General features: G+C 41.1%; 1 long non-coding RNA gene across 1 annotated transcript in view; it reads left to right on the forward strand.

The window, feature by feature from the left end:
- The window catches only part of LOC138960075 (uncharacterized), a 261,944-nt gene that overhangs the window by 147,665 nt on the left and 99,031 nt on the right, over nucleotides 1-15,248 (forward strand). The gene's annotated exons all lie outside the window — the stretch shown is intronic.

Here is a 15,248-nt window from a genome sequence, read left to right on the forward strand (position 1 = left end):
CCGTCACAGTCATCATTTTGCACAAGACAAGTCAGTCTCCGTCAAGCCCCAAGATATATCAAATCGGCAGACAAGGTTTAATGACCGAACAAATTGTAACTTCTAACCGACTTGGTCTTCGGGTCACAGCGGAGGACGACAATAGCTTAATGGTTTCATTTGTGCTGAATTACAGCTTTTTACTTTTTTACTTTCAAAAAACCCGTTTTTACAAATTTGTTTCTAAAATCATAATTAAATATTTTCCGGGCCATTCACGTCTATGTTTAACATTGCAACTGTCGGTAAAACCGTACTCTATGGATATTGTGTGCAGTTGGTATGAGGTCAAAGACTACAGACGAAAAAAAAAACAGAAAAAAACTGACATAAATATTGCTCAACTGTCGGCCAGCAGTTTTACTGCCCGGTATTGTAATAGATAAGTGCATTGCGTAAACATGACATTTGAAAAAAAAAATCACCCTAACCCTAACCCTAACCCTAACCCTAATCCACGACAACGGCTACCTAGAGACGTAAAATATTTTCACAGTAAAAAAACCAAACGCACATCATCAAAAAAGATGATTGATATTTAATCTAAAATAGACTAGAATAAGAGTAAAAACAACATGGGTGGAAGTTGGTGGCCATTCAACGTGTTTTTGTAAAACATGAACTCGTGGTAGTAAAGTTGGTTGGATTTGGTTGCGTATGAAAACGACCAGTGGCATTACAGGAACAAATTGATTCCCATCACAAAAAAAGTCAATGGAGATCGCTTCATCATAGTTATCTCTAAACGTCCAAGGCATAATGGTTGGGTGAAAATGAAACATAAAAAAGTTGTTTCAGTATTTCTTAGGCAACCGTCCAGACTCACTACCACCGATTTTAGAGACAAAGAAAAATATCTTCAAAAATGCACTTTTTACGTGTTTTGGCAGAAATCTTTTTTGGGGATCTTAGAAAAGGTTCTAAAGAATGTTTTGACAAAGAAGCTTTCATCAATGTTTTACCGAAGAGTAGTTACAACAATTTTTCCAACGAATTTCATTCTTGTTTTTTTTAAGTGCAAGGCCAGAATACGACTGTATACCCGGAGAGAAGGTTTTTAATCCCCACCAAAATTCCGTGGTAATGAAACCAAATCTTTAAATTGGCAATATTCCTGACTTCTGACAAACATTTTGCGACCCATTTGCCCATCTTTTCTTTTTGTTAATTGGCCAAATCGATTGATTAAAGTTTGAATTTTAGGTAACCAAATTTGGAATAGTAGTGCTGTCGAGTGAGTTCACTAAAATTTGATGAGTCTGGGTTTTTGTCGCCCATATGACTGTAGAAAACAGAGCATTTCTCCAAAAAACTGTTTTGATTAATAATCTTAGGTGGGTGGTAATGCCCCTTTTCTTAGGTAGCAAAATCCAAGAAATAGGTATGTGTGTGTGTGTGTGTGTGTGTGTGTGTGTGTGTGAATGGTGAATTAATTGTGTGCGTGCGTGTATGCGTTAGAGATCTTTAGAAATGCTTTTTTATATTATGTGTAAGAAGTTATAATGATCGCGTCACTGGAACCATTTGCTACTTACATGTAAAGGTAATCTCAAAGAATTGTTGTTGTTTTTGTCTCAAGTAGACTTTTATTATCAAATATTATTTAATGCTCTTGCTAATTTGTAAAACATCGCTCATTCAATCAATTATATTATTCTATTTCATATTCGGAATCTACGTGTATGCAAATGTGCAGATAGTACGAACCTACAGTCTCTAAGGTTTTCTGCGATACCAAACGGACAATGAAACTTGTGGGGCAATTTGCTATTCTAATCAGTTGCAAGACAAGTTGACAACCTCCCCGAAATAAACAGTAAATGCGTGTTCTTAACTTTATGTGTTTCTGTGTCGAGAAGAATGTTCTCTTGTTTGTTTTGTGAATGTCTGATTATGCGTTACTTTTTGTAAACGATATGATTTTCTCGCGAATGGTGAAAAAAGAACCAACACACACACACACACACACACACACACACACACACACACACACACACACACACACACACACACACACCCCCACCTCACACACACACACACACACACACACACACACACACACACACACACATACAGAGGGGGGGAGACAACCAATCAGACAAGATGTAATCAAAACTTTGTATATTTTTACTCAAAAAATGTTTCTTTGGTGAAAATGAGACTGCTAAATGTGTTAATAAACTCTTCGCTCACGCAGAAACCAAGAAGAATAAATAAAGAGAAAATGTCGACGATTACAATTTAAAAAGTTGATTTCATGAGGAAACTGAATGTCAAATAGATGAAATACAAATGCAATAAACTTTTACACATGACACACAAGAACCAAATCCCATTGCACCAATATATGTCTCAAAATCGGCTATTTATCCCATTCGCACGACCTACAATTATTGAAAATAGACCATCATAAGTTTGTAGTTTTCAGTGAGTGAACATGGATATATGCCGTAGCAATCATACAATACAGAGAGAGTCGCGTAACCGCAGTCCCAGTACTCACTGCTTAGTTCTCTCGTGTTTTTTTGTCTGATGCATTTTTTGTTTGTTTGTTTAACGCCCAGCCGACCACGAAGGGCCATATCAGGACGGTGCTGCTTTGACATATAACGTGCGCCACACACAAGACAGAAGTCGCAGCACAGGCTTCATGTCTCACCCAGTCACATTATTCTGACACCGGACCAACCAGTCCTAGCACTAACCCCATAATGTCAGACGCCAGGCGGAGCAGCCACTAGATTGCCAATTTTAAAGTCTTCGGTATGACCCGCCCGGCCGGGGTTCGAACCCACGACCTCCCGATCACGGGGCTAACGCCTTACCACTAGGCCAACCGTGCCGGTTTCTGATGCATTGCTTTGTTATACATATTCACAACGCATCATTTCGAGGTGTCGTTCTAAATCTCTGTAGACGGCCTCACGACGTGGCGAAATGTTACAAACATTGGGTGCAATAAGCATACCAAGAAAAGTACATTCAACGTATCAAAACAGACACCCACACAAAACAGAACAAGAAGAACATTTACAAATTGAGGATGTTCATTTTCCACTTTAAATGTACAACTACAAATCTATCCTAGCTCTGTGTTAAGCTGGAAAATATAACAGTTACCCCTCGACTGCTATTACGTTTCGGGACTGTAATGAACATTTTCCGAATCCCTTATTAATGTTCTCTTTATGCTCCTTTCTGCTTATTTCAAAATGCACTACTTACCCCACGCTTAGTGGAACTATATCAGAACAACTGCAGTTTGGAAATGAAGCATTCAGAGCTCTGTGGTTTGTTTAAAAATGTAGCATTCAGAGCTCTGTGGTTTGTTTGGAAATGAAGCATTCAGAGCTCTGTGGTTTGTTTGCAAATGAAGCATTCAGAGCTCTGTGGTTTGTTTGGAAATGAAGCATTCAGAGCTCTGTGGTTTGTTTAAAAATGTAGCAGTTACCGCTTGACTGGAAATAAGTGTCAGGGCTATGACGAACATAGTCCGAATCACCCACGTTCTTCTTATTCTCATTGTTTGTGCTTCCACAAATCCGATCAGGCGTTCTACAGGGCGACATGTTTTCCTGACTCTCAGCTGTTCCATGCATCACTTTTGGGGAAGAGGACACTTTCTGTGGCTGACAATTCGGAAGTACAGGCAGAAGCTGAACCTGCGATGATGGCATAAAGGACAGATTATGATTATTGTCGCTTTCCAGTCTATCCCGCGTAGTGTATGCAGCAGCCCGAGTCTTGCGGTGTTCTTTTGAACCGTCTCCAGCCTCCAGAGCTTCCGTGAAGGGGAAGGTAAGATGCACCTCTGCTGACAGCGAAAAACGGTGGCTTGGCGGTCGGGTCGGGCAGAGTGGTCCTTCCTGATGAGACATTGGCTTATATTGGTCTTCTGTTGTTGCTGATTTCTGAACGCTGGGTTGATTTGTTGTGCGTCGGAATTTTTCCAGATTTCGAAACTGCCCTTGTTTCTGAGATCTTAATGGTGTTTGTGTTTGTGCGTCTATGTCGCCCGCAGTCGATGCACTATTCCTTTTTTGTGGGGCTAGGGTCTTTGATGGAAGATTAGCTTGGATAAGAGATCGCCTGACCGGCTTACCATATCTTTCCAGGGTGGGAGGGAGGTCATTGTCATTATTGTCCACATCGACGGAATTCAGCTGCCCGTCAGCCACTCCTCTGGTGAGTCTATCAACCGTAAGTAGCTCACCAGTATCAGATACATGTTCGGACTTTGCATCTCTTTCTCTCTTCTTCAGTCTCTTCTTTCTTATCCCTCGCCTCTGTCTTCTGGCCCCTTGGCCCGGCAATTCAGACAGCATGTCCAGAGTCACAAAATTGACATCGTCGTCTTCTTCGCTCGTTACTGTAGGCTCCTGCTGAGATCTTCTTCGGGCAGAAGGGTGCAGAACCCTTACACGCTTCCGCCCGTTCCTTTCATTCGGAGTAGCGCCAGTTAGGAGAATGACGGGCAACTTTGATGTGGATGGAGCCGCCGTGATGTCTTCATCTTCGTCAAAAGCGCCCCCTAGCGAGGCCCTGGTGACGGCCAGCAGGAAGAGGGCAGCGGCAGACAACTCCAGGAAGCAGGCGATGAGGTAGACAGCGAAGGCCCAGGAGTACGGTTTGTACTCTTGCACTGTGATGAAGATGAAGATGGATATGAAGCCAAACACGCCTGCAATGGAGAAGAAAAGAGGAGGAAGCAAATGAAACTGAAATGTATTGATTGAACACGGGCCTAGAATCAAAAAACAAGAAATGTAGGCTATTGGAACGTTTAGTTATTGACAAAACAAAGCGCTACATTTACAGTACGTGTTTGTTTGTGTTTTTTGGGTGTTTTTTTTCCAATTTATTTCTCAAAAAATACAGATTTACAGCAAACTACATGAGTTGATAGAATTGTTTAGAAATGCTTTTCAAAGATAAAGTAGTTCCAAACAGCTGTGCATTATTATGAAAACAAACAAGTGATTATTTCTGACAGCAAACATTCTACATGCCGAATCTCAGTGATTATCAAAAATAATGGTCGAAGTTAGCGGATCATGAAAAATGCGAGCTTCAGCGAGCTTTTTCATGACCGCGAACTGAGACCATTATTTTTAATAATCACTGAGACGAGGTATGTAACCTCTTTATTCCTCCTTTCTTCAGTTATTCAAAGAAAAGAAAAGTTTTTGTGCGAAAGTTTGATCGAATCCAAATCACTCAACCAGTCTACCTGCGCTGGCGATTGAATAATGCGCGGTTGTATAGTTCAGGGAAAATCAATCAAATCTGTTAACACTTCTTGTCAGTTTCCCTGTTTTGGACTAAAATCAAGTACACAGTTGTGTTGTTATTCTGCTGTGCCGGTAAAGGCAGATAGTGTGTGTTCTGATCATATTTTGGTATCGCTTAGGAAATATTCTTTCTTCGAATGGGACAAGCAGACGAACTTTTGCACCCGTGTTCCAACGTTAAAAACTGTATGAAGTTCCGTTTTCTGGGGCAAAATAGTGTATGAAACCGCTGTATGTTCGGTAATCTTGAACTTTAGCGTGTTAAATTCATAGCTCAGAATTCTGAGGCATTTAAGTCTCCAAATTTGTAGAACCTGCACTTGTAATCATAACAAGTCATTTTAGATCCCTTTGATGTTACGGAATGAACTCCGATGAACTGTACGAATGCATTTCGTTTACATGGGTCAAAGAAGGAATTATCCGTATGATCGGACAAGGGAGACAACTCTTTCATGTAAATGACGTCCCATGGTTGACAACATACGCCATTTTCGGTGCATTTTCGTCGATTGAACAACCAAATTAATTAATTATGCTTAAGTTTGAAGCTCAATCCGTCAATTAATTTCACGACAAATGTTCTTAGGCTTGCTTACATGGACTTGTATCAAAAATAAGTAAAGAATGTCACTGGATTCTGAGCTATGAATTTAAATTAACACGCTAAAGTTCAAGATTACCGTATGTTCTTTAAATTGATGCGATGTGTGCATTTGGTTGCGTGTGATCTGTTTATAAAATGAAATATTGTCGAAAACTAACCGTCGGATTGCAGTCTCTTGTCCAAGCAACTCAGTTCAGAAAATTTGGAAGGGGAACTACTCTTGTCGTACGAGAGTTACTTGCCTTGGGAGTTTGCGTGCACTCATAAGAGATCTAAAGCGAGTTTCTCTGCACTGATCGTTAGATTTAGATTTAGAAAACAACCAAACTCATAGATTTTATATGGAGATTAATGTGTTCAAGCCTGTAGTTGCCAGTTTAAATGCAGTATGTTTGTATTGTTTGGTCTAGAGATGTATATTTCGTACATTGGAGCGTTCGGAACTTTTCAATCGCTAAAGTAGTTCCCTCAAAGTCTAACTCATCAACCTGTGAGCTATCGAGGATTCAGGCCCGTTCTTGGGTAAGTGATTTTGGTTGTTGGGTAAGTTACCGAAAAATAACTAGCCCTACACCTTTACAGAGAGAAAGAATCAGAGGGGGGAATAATACCTGTTTCATACTATTACACTAACGTAATTTTGTACTACTCTATCGGTTTGTTTGTTTGTTTGCTTAACGCCCAGCCGACCACGAAGGGCCATATCAGGGCGGTGCTGCTTTGACATTTAACGTGCGCCACACACAAGACAGAAGTCGCAGCACAGGCTTCATGTCACATTATTCTGACACCGGACCAACCAGTCCTAGCACTCAACCCCTAAATCCAGACGTCAGGCGGAGCAGCAACTAGATGGCCAATTTTAAAGTCTTAGGTATGACCCGGCCGGGGTTCGAACCCACGACCTCCCGATCACGGGGCGGACGCCTTACCACTAGGCCAACCGTGCCGGTTACTCTATCGGTAAGGAAATAATGCTGTGAGACAAATGTGAATATTGCTGTAAGTTGCTAAGTGTATAAGGCAGGTTTCATGGTATTAGGCCATTTTGATAGTCTCAGATTTGCTTTGTCTTTTAAATCCATATCTGTGAGAATCTGCTGTATTTGTTGTATTAACATGCAAACTAGTTGTTGTTTAAATACTTTTTTGAAAATAAAAGTTCAATTTTTGATAATGTGTTTATTTATGTGCGGGTGAATGGTGGCGATCGTCAAAATACGGACGGATGAATTTACTTTTGCCACAGCATCACTAAACAAAGAACTAAATTCCAACACACACATGCACAAGTATCAATGCTGTGGTGGTTGAGAGTGCCAGAACACATTGAAATGATTGTTTTTCAACAACAATCGATATCCATAACACAAATTCTAACTTATACTAGCTCCGCAAAAAAAATGTATGGGGATTCGGATCTGTCCGTCCGCATAGCGATATCAAGAGCATCGAAACTAATTGTGATTTCACAGGACAAAAACACAAGTTTACCTAATTTTGTATACTGTAAATACAAGTTTGTGCACCCTTGAAGTGAGTTATAATGTTGCCGAGGTCAATTTGCCCTTGATCGACGCACGGTGACCCGAGTTTCAAAGTTGCGATCCAGTCCGTCTAAACAATGTAGCGATCGCCACATTTTTCTTTTCATTCAAAAACTAACCGTTTGGGGAGGAAGTGACCTCACGTTGTTTTACGTTGACGCTCGCGCTCGACAGAAAAAGACCGCAACAGTTTTTCAGTTAAAAAAATCGCAAAGTAATTACATTTTCTGAGGTTTTCTAGTGTCCGTCTAGTAACAATCGCCACTCTAGCGATCGCCACTGAGTGTTGAAGTCACATTTAACTCCATTTTCGACTGTTTTAAGAAACTATTTTGACGCTCAATCGTCACGTTTCAGTGTCGAAACACGTACTGTGCATTTGCAATCAACCGGTGTGTTCAAACTGAAATGCGAGTGATGCCTCGATTTGTGGCGATCGCTCACGTGGTTGACGGACAGAAATACCTTCTTAGGGGGTAGGGGAACAGTTACTCCTCCATACAATAATGGTGTTTACAAATGATTGCAAACTTGTCTCTTTATAAACTGTTCAGACATGTCTTCTCTTCAATAATTTTCAGTTTTGCTCGGTTTGTTAATCAGGAGCACCCTGCAGTAAATGTTTCATCTGTGACAATGCTCGAAATGTTGACGTAATTCCAATGCCCATATCCTTCTCTTGTTACCTCATCTAGCCAAAACCATTGAAGATAGAAAGACATTTATTGAACAAACTAGATGCACAACACCAGTCTTAACACGTTTTGTTCTTACATGTATATGAAAATATTGATGGCCATGGAATGGTTTGAAAAAAAAGACGGTTTTTTCCTTCAAAACGGTCTAGGTCTGCCGGAAGTCGTATTTTTTCAAACCATTCATTTGAGGATCAATATTTTGATATACATACAAGAACAAAACTTGTTAAGAATGATGTGTTGCATATTTTTTGTTCAATAAATGTCTTTCTATCTTCAACGGTTTTGGCTATATGAGCTATATGCATGCATAGGATGACCGTATTGCTTTTTTTGCGTTTTCAGGGTATGCCGCTTTGCGCCTGGTTTTTAGATATAAAAAAGGACCAGGACTATAAAAAAATTACTGTTTTTAGTTGTAACAAACTCACTTTGTTGGAAAAACATGTCCTTTGAATTGTGTGCCAACATTTATTTTGTAGAATTTGAGTGTGTAAATAGTAAATTGCTGAACACAATACTGTAAAACCTGCCATAATATATTTACATGCACAAACTTGGGAATACAAATTTAGCAGTTAAAATTCAATTTGCATAAATTTGAAGCCTTTTACTGCTCAAACAGTTGTTTTCAATCTATTCAAACAACGAACACTTTTTTTTTTTTTTTTTTGGGGGGGGGGGGGGGGGGGGGAATTAGCTCTGAGCTTCTGAAACAGAATCAATATATATATATATACGACTTGTGTCTGTCTGTCTGTCTGTGTGTGTGTGTGTGCGTGTGTGTGTTTGTGTGTGTTTGTGTGTGTGTGTATGTGTGTGTGTGTGTGTGTGTGTGTGTGTGTGTGTGTGTGTGTGTGTGTCCGCGATGCACGGCCAAAGTTTTCGATGGATCTTTTTCAAATTTGGAGACCGTATTCAGCTACACCCCGGACACAACCTCATCGATGAGATATTTCAACACGTGCTGTCAGCGCGCAGCGCTAAAACCGATTTTGGTTTTTCTCTGGATCCATTCCCAGTAACTCTTCCTTATCTTCTCCAGTGTTTTCAGCCGCGTTTATCTCCCTTTCTCCGTGCGGTGCGCCGGCAAAGCCGGCGTACACCCGGCATAGCCCCCCGGCGCAGCCGCGTATTCGGCTCGACTTCTTCCCGGCGCAGCCGTACCCGGCGAAGCGGGTATTCATCTAGTCATGAATATATGAGATATTCCTGTCTCCTAGCGTGTATGATATCAACTGTTGCTTTTTCACATTTAGTCAATTTTTGACTAAATGTTTTAACATAGAGGGGGGAATCGAGACGAGGGTCGTGGTGTATGTGTGTGTGTGTGTGTGTGTGTGTGTGTGTGTGTGTGTGTGTGTGTGTGTGTGTGTGTGTGTGTGTGTGTGTGTGTCTGTCTGTCTGTCTGTCTGTCTGTCTGTCTGTCTGTCTGTAGAGCGATTCAGAGTAAATTACTGGACCGATCTTAATGAAATTTTTCATGAGAGTTCCTGGGTATGATATCCCCAGATGATTTTTTCGATAAATGTCTTCAATGACGTCATATCCGGCATTTTGTAAAAGTTGAGGCGGCACTGTCACACCTGCATTTGTTAATCAAATTGATTGAAATTTTGGCAAAGCAATCTTCGACAAAGGCCGGACTTCGGTATTGCATTTCAGCTTGGAGGCTTAACAATTAATTAATGACTTTGGTCATTAAAAATCTGAAAATTGTAATTAAAATTACTTTTTTATAAAACGATCCAAAAGTACGTTTTTCGTATTCTTCATCATTTTCTGATTCCAAAAACATATAAATATGTTATATTTGGATTAAAAACAAGCTCTGAAAATTAAAAATATAAAAATTATGATTAAAAGTAAATTTCCGAAATCGATTTAAAAACAATTTCATCTTATTCCTTGTCGGTTCCTGATTCCAAAAATATATAGATAAGATATTTTTGGATTAAAAACACGTTCAGAGATTTAAAAAGAATAGAGATATAGAAAAGCGTGCTATCCTCCTCAGCGCAACCGCTACCGCGCTTTTCTGGATTGTTAATGTCACTGCCTTTGTCACGAGCGGTGGACAGACGATGCTACGAGTGTACGGTCTTGCGGAAAAAATGCAATGCGTTCAGTTTCATTCTGTGAGTTCGACTGAGCTTGACTAAATGTTGTATTTTCGCCTTACGCGACTTGTAGTTTAGTTTATTTCAACTCTTTATTCTTCTTCTGCTGCTTCTTTGCCTGTATTCTTCCCGTAACATTACTTATTTTCTTTGTTTGTCTCAAAGCACATGAATACCCGTCAGCACATTTATGACCCTCCACCACGGAATGAGTCGCATGTCACCTTTGCATGATTTTCATATTTTTTACATGTTTCTAAAGAGTTTTGTATGCTCTATCCAGTGGTGAAAACCGTTTTAGTTATAAGCCTGTGACTAAGGCGACCCTCACACTGTTACAATACACTCCCCAGACTTATATTAAGCCTTGCGCAGAACCGCGCGAGGTGACATGCGACTCATTTCGTGGTGGAGGGTCACATTTATGAATAAAATTGTTCAACGCTATAAACAAAACATTAACCAGTCTTCCAACAAAGTTTGGTGGGAAAGAACTTGATTATCTTCCTTCATCAACAATTGTTTTTATATGCCTCAAAATATTTCCCACTGTTAACAAAATGAAAACAACAAAGGAAGACTTAAACACTAGATTTTGAAGGAACACAGTGAAAGAATTCATATATTCTTAGTATGCAGTAGACAACATCAGTGTAACGCATTCTTTTGTGCGAAAATCACATCTTTTCGGATAAATTCCGTATCACAGGTTTAAATCCTGTTTGTAGTCAAAAAACTCACAAACAAAAAATGTTTCTTGGGGCAAAGATGCCTTTTTTTTTGTTGGAAAACAACATTTTTGACAGCTGAACAGTTTTAACAAATCTGCTTTTTTCCGCTTTTTATTTTAATACTGACCGAACTGCCTTTCAAAGAAAACGATACGAGCGAAATGCCAATCAGATTTCCTTTCATGTGCAAGTTGCCCTTTTTGTAGGACTATATATTTTTGCAGAGTACAATACTTTTAAAATTCAAATTTAAGTTCGAAATGTGTAACACCAACAAAAGACATGATTACGTACGAACATATTACAGTACGTTGACCCAGTGATCTTTTAAGAAGACAGACAGGCAAACACTTATGATACACATAATGAAATCATCTCAAAATCGTCGATGAATCTCGTTTGAAAAATGCCGGGAAGCATTTTTAATCTGTTTTAGGAACGTTAGCAGTGTATCTGTGTTTTGTTTTTTTAATTCTGCCCATCTTTAAGTCACGTGAAGGCCGACCAAATCTCACGTTCAGGCGGCTGGTTTGGACGACAAAAGAGTGCATGTCTGTGTGCGCTCAATCGTAAAAAAGGGGTTTTGACTCAAATGAATCTATGCATAAATGTCATGTGTATTATGACCAGCATTTCATTTTTCATTTTTCATTACTTTATTGTCCCATCGCTGGGAAATTCGGGTCGCTTCCTCCCAGTGAAAAGCTAGCAGCAACGGAGTCGCGCTACCCATGTGTCTGCGTGTTTAGGTGTCTTCAGCCACCTGCACTTATGGCAGAATGACCAAGGTCTTTTACGTGCCATTGTGGTGACACGGGGGTGGGACATGGCTTCCGTCTCTGGGTCTGCACATAAAGTTGACCCGTGTCCGGCCCGGCCCGAATTCGAACCTGCGACCTTCCGATCACAAGTCTAGTGCTCTACCCACTGAGCTACCCGGCTACTTGACATTACAAGTGACGCAAACCTTGACACGCATTGTTCCTTTTAACCGCAAGCGCGGTCTCGTAGAACGAGGACTGTCGAGATCTGCGTCAAATGTCACATATTGGTCAAAAATATAAAAAAAAAACGTATAAAACTAAACAATATAAAAAAATTTAAAAAAACCAGTAGAAGACGATTAATGTGACTGAGGTTGGTTTTTTTTTCAAGTGGAATTGCAAATCGAACACAAGAAGACATCAATATAGTACGTAAACACAATACATTTACGTTGTTCATACACAACTAGCACACCTGTAAAATATGGTCGGTTGATGTCAATTTTCGGGGGACGGGGCGGTGGGGGGTGGGTTGGAGAGGGTCTTCCCATGGCAAATTCCCGATTTAACCCCATGGCAGGGACGGTGGAATCGTGAACCTACCAAGGTGCTAAATCGAGCTACTGCCACCCCCCCCCCCCCCCCCAACCAGCCTAGAGTTATCTATGACGTCATTAAGACACTAAACTGACCCCCGATAATGGCGACGACAACGGCGACGAGGTAGCGGCTTTTCCTTGGTTTCCTGACACAGGTGAGCCAGGCCCAGCAGCACAGGATGGCTAGCATGACGACACCAATACTGGCGAACATCAGGATTACACTGTCTGTGGACATAGACACATAAACATCAACATAAAAAACACTTTCAGGCTTAGCACGGCGGACATCAGGATCACACTGTGGAGATAGACACATAAGCATCCACATAAAACACTTTCAGGCTTAGCATGACGAACATCAGGATGACCGGCACGGTTGGCCTAGTGGTAAGGCGTCCGCCCCGTGATAGCGGGTCGTGGGTTCGAACCCCGGCCGGGTCATACCTAAGACTTCAAAATTGGCAATCTAGTGGCTGCTCCGCCTGGCGTCTGGCATTATGGGGTTAGTGCTAGGACTGGTTGGTCCGGTGTCAGAATAATGTGACTGGGTGAGACATGAAGCCTGTGCTGCGACTTCTGTCTTGTGTGTGGCGCACGTTATATGTCAAAGCAGCACCGCCCTGATATGGTCGGCTGGGCGTTAAGCAAACAAACAAACAAACAAACAAACAAACATCAGGATAACACTGTCGGAGGACATCGACACATAAACATCCACATAAAACACTTTCAGGCTTAGCATGGCGAACATCAGGATCACACTGTCTGTGGACATCGACACATAAACAGATACATAAAACACTTTCAGTCTTAGCATGGCGAACATCAGGATAAACATCCACATAAAACACTTTCAGGCTTAGCATGACAAACATCAGGATAACACTGTCTGAGGACATCGACACATCAACATCCACATAAAACACTTTCAGTCTTAGCATGGCGAACATCAGGATAACACTGTCTGCATGCATCGACACATAAACATACACACACATCACTTTCAGTCTTAGCATGGCGAACATCAGGATAACACTGTGGACTTAGACACATAAACATCCACATAAAACACTTTCAGGCTTAGCACGGCGAACATCAGGATCACAGTGTGGACATAGACACACAAACATCCACATAAATCCCTTTTGGATTATCTTTACAACAAAACAGAGCAGGGAGACCACCCACACTCGCGTGCGAACGCATACACGCATACACAACCAAGCGCGCGCGTGCGCACGCACACGCACACACACACACACACACACACACACACACACACACACACACAACCACACACACGCGCGCGCGCGCGAACACAGACAGATAGAGAGACAGACAGACAGACAGAAAGACACGCACGCCGCACCAACGCACGCACGCACGCACGTACACACACACACACACACACACACACACACGCACGCACGCACACACACACACACACACACACACACAAACACACCGGCAAAAATCAGGGTCACTTTGTCTGTTGGTTTATTATATAACTAGATACAAATAAAATAAAATGAATAAGATCTTACCGATGTTTTCCGAAAAGATGTGGCAAATTCTCTGTCCGTCACAGGTAACACATTCCTCCCACAGACCAAAGTGGACGTCCGACAGGTTCGAAGTGTCAGCATCCTCACAGCTGTATTGGAACTCATCCTGATCCTTGTGTGCATGTTTCGCCCCAACCACCCAGTAAGGACTGGCAAAACCAATCAGGTACAACACAAAGGCAATGTTCACCAGCACACATCCAATTTTGAAAACGATGTGCGTTCGTATCGCATTTTCCCTCCCAGAGCGAAGGAAGTGGCCGCAGAATCCAGGACCTTTGTATCGCTGGATGTTGTTGTTGTTGGTGGTGTGGTTGTCGTTGTAGTTGGAGTATTCCGTCATTTTCACAGGTGCTAGTGACTGCAGAATCCAGTACCTTTGTATCGCTCGATGTTGTTGTTTGTGTCAGGGATTGTCGTTGTAGTTTGAGTATTCTGTCATGTTCAGTGTCTAACGCTTGTCGTTATTTGAACGATTCTCGTTGTGGTGTTCTGATATTGTCTTTGCTTGTGTGGTTGTTTTTTGGTGAGTTTATGATATCAACTGGGTGGGTTGTGTTTGTGGTGAGTTGAGTTCAGTCAGCCTTGACGTGACCATGATGGAGTCGACCATGTAGGGTGTAGCTGTGTGTGTGAGTGTGTTTTCAAATGTTCATTACGGACGTGTAGCGCGTACACGTTAGCTTCTGAGTGCAAGAGCGCCTTGGAAACACACACATTTATAAGATCTCTCTCTCTCTCTCTCTCTCTCTCTCTCTCTCTCTCTCTCTCTCTCTCTCTCTCTCTCTCTCTCTCTCTCTTAAACATGCCCCTCCCCTCTTTATTGGTATAATGTACACAGACCCTTTTCGGATGAAGGGACTTAAAAACCAACTATATTTTAGATGTGTGATGATCTTAGCAATTTCTTGTTTGTTTGATTGATTTTCTTTAAAATGTAATGAATGGATTAGAGCATGATGTTGAGAAAGTGCAAGCTGCACTATACCACTTAATTCACATCAATTAACTCGCAATTTACCTCAATGCAACGCATTTTGTGTACATATATATGTATAATGTGTTTTCACTTTAGTTTTCTGTTAAAATGTAGAATTTTAGTTTTTCTATTTTCTATTTTATATCTTGTATTTTTATTTCATGTTTGTAGTTAGTCCCTCTTTAGGGCGAGGGCTGGATGTAAAAAAGCAGACCACTGCTTAATCTAGCCTACTACCCTCGTTAAATAAAGAATTGTCATTGTCATTGTCATTGTCTCTCTCTCTCTCTCTCTCTCTCTCTCTC

This window comes from Littorina saxatilis, linkage group LG2 (genome assembly GCF_037325665.1).
Source record: "Littorina saxatilis isolate snail1 linkage group LG2, US_GU_Lsax_2.0, whole genome shotgun sequence".
Taxonomy (NCBI): domain Eukaryota; kingdom Metazoa; phylum Mollusca; class Gastropoda; order Littorinimorpha; family Littorinidae; genus Littorina; species Littorina saxatilis.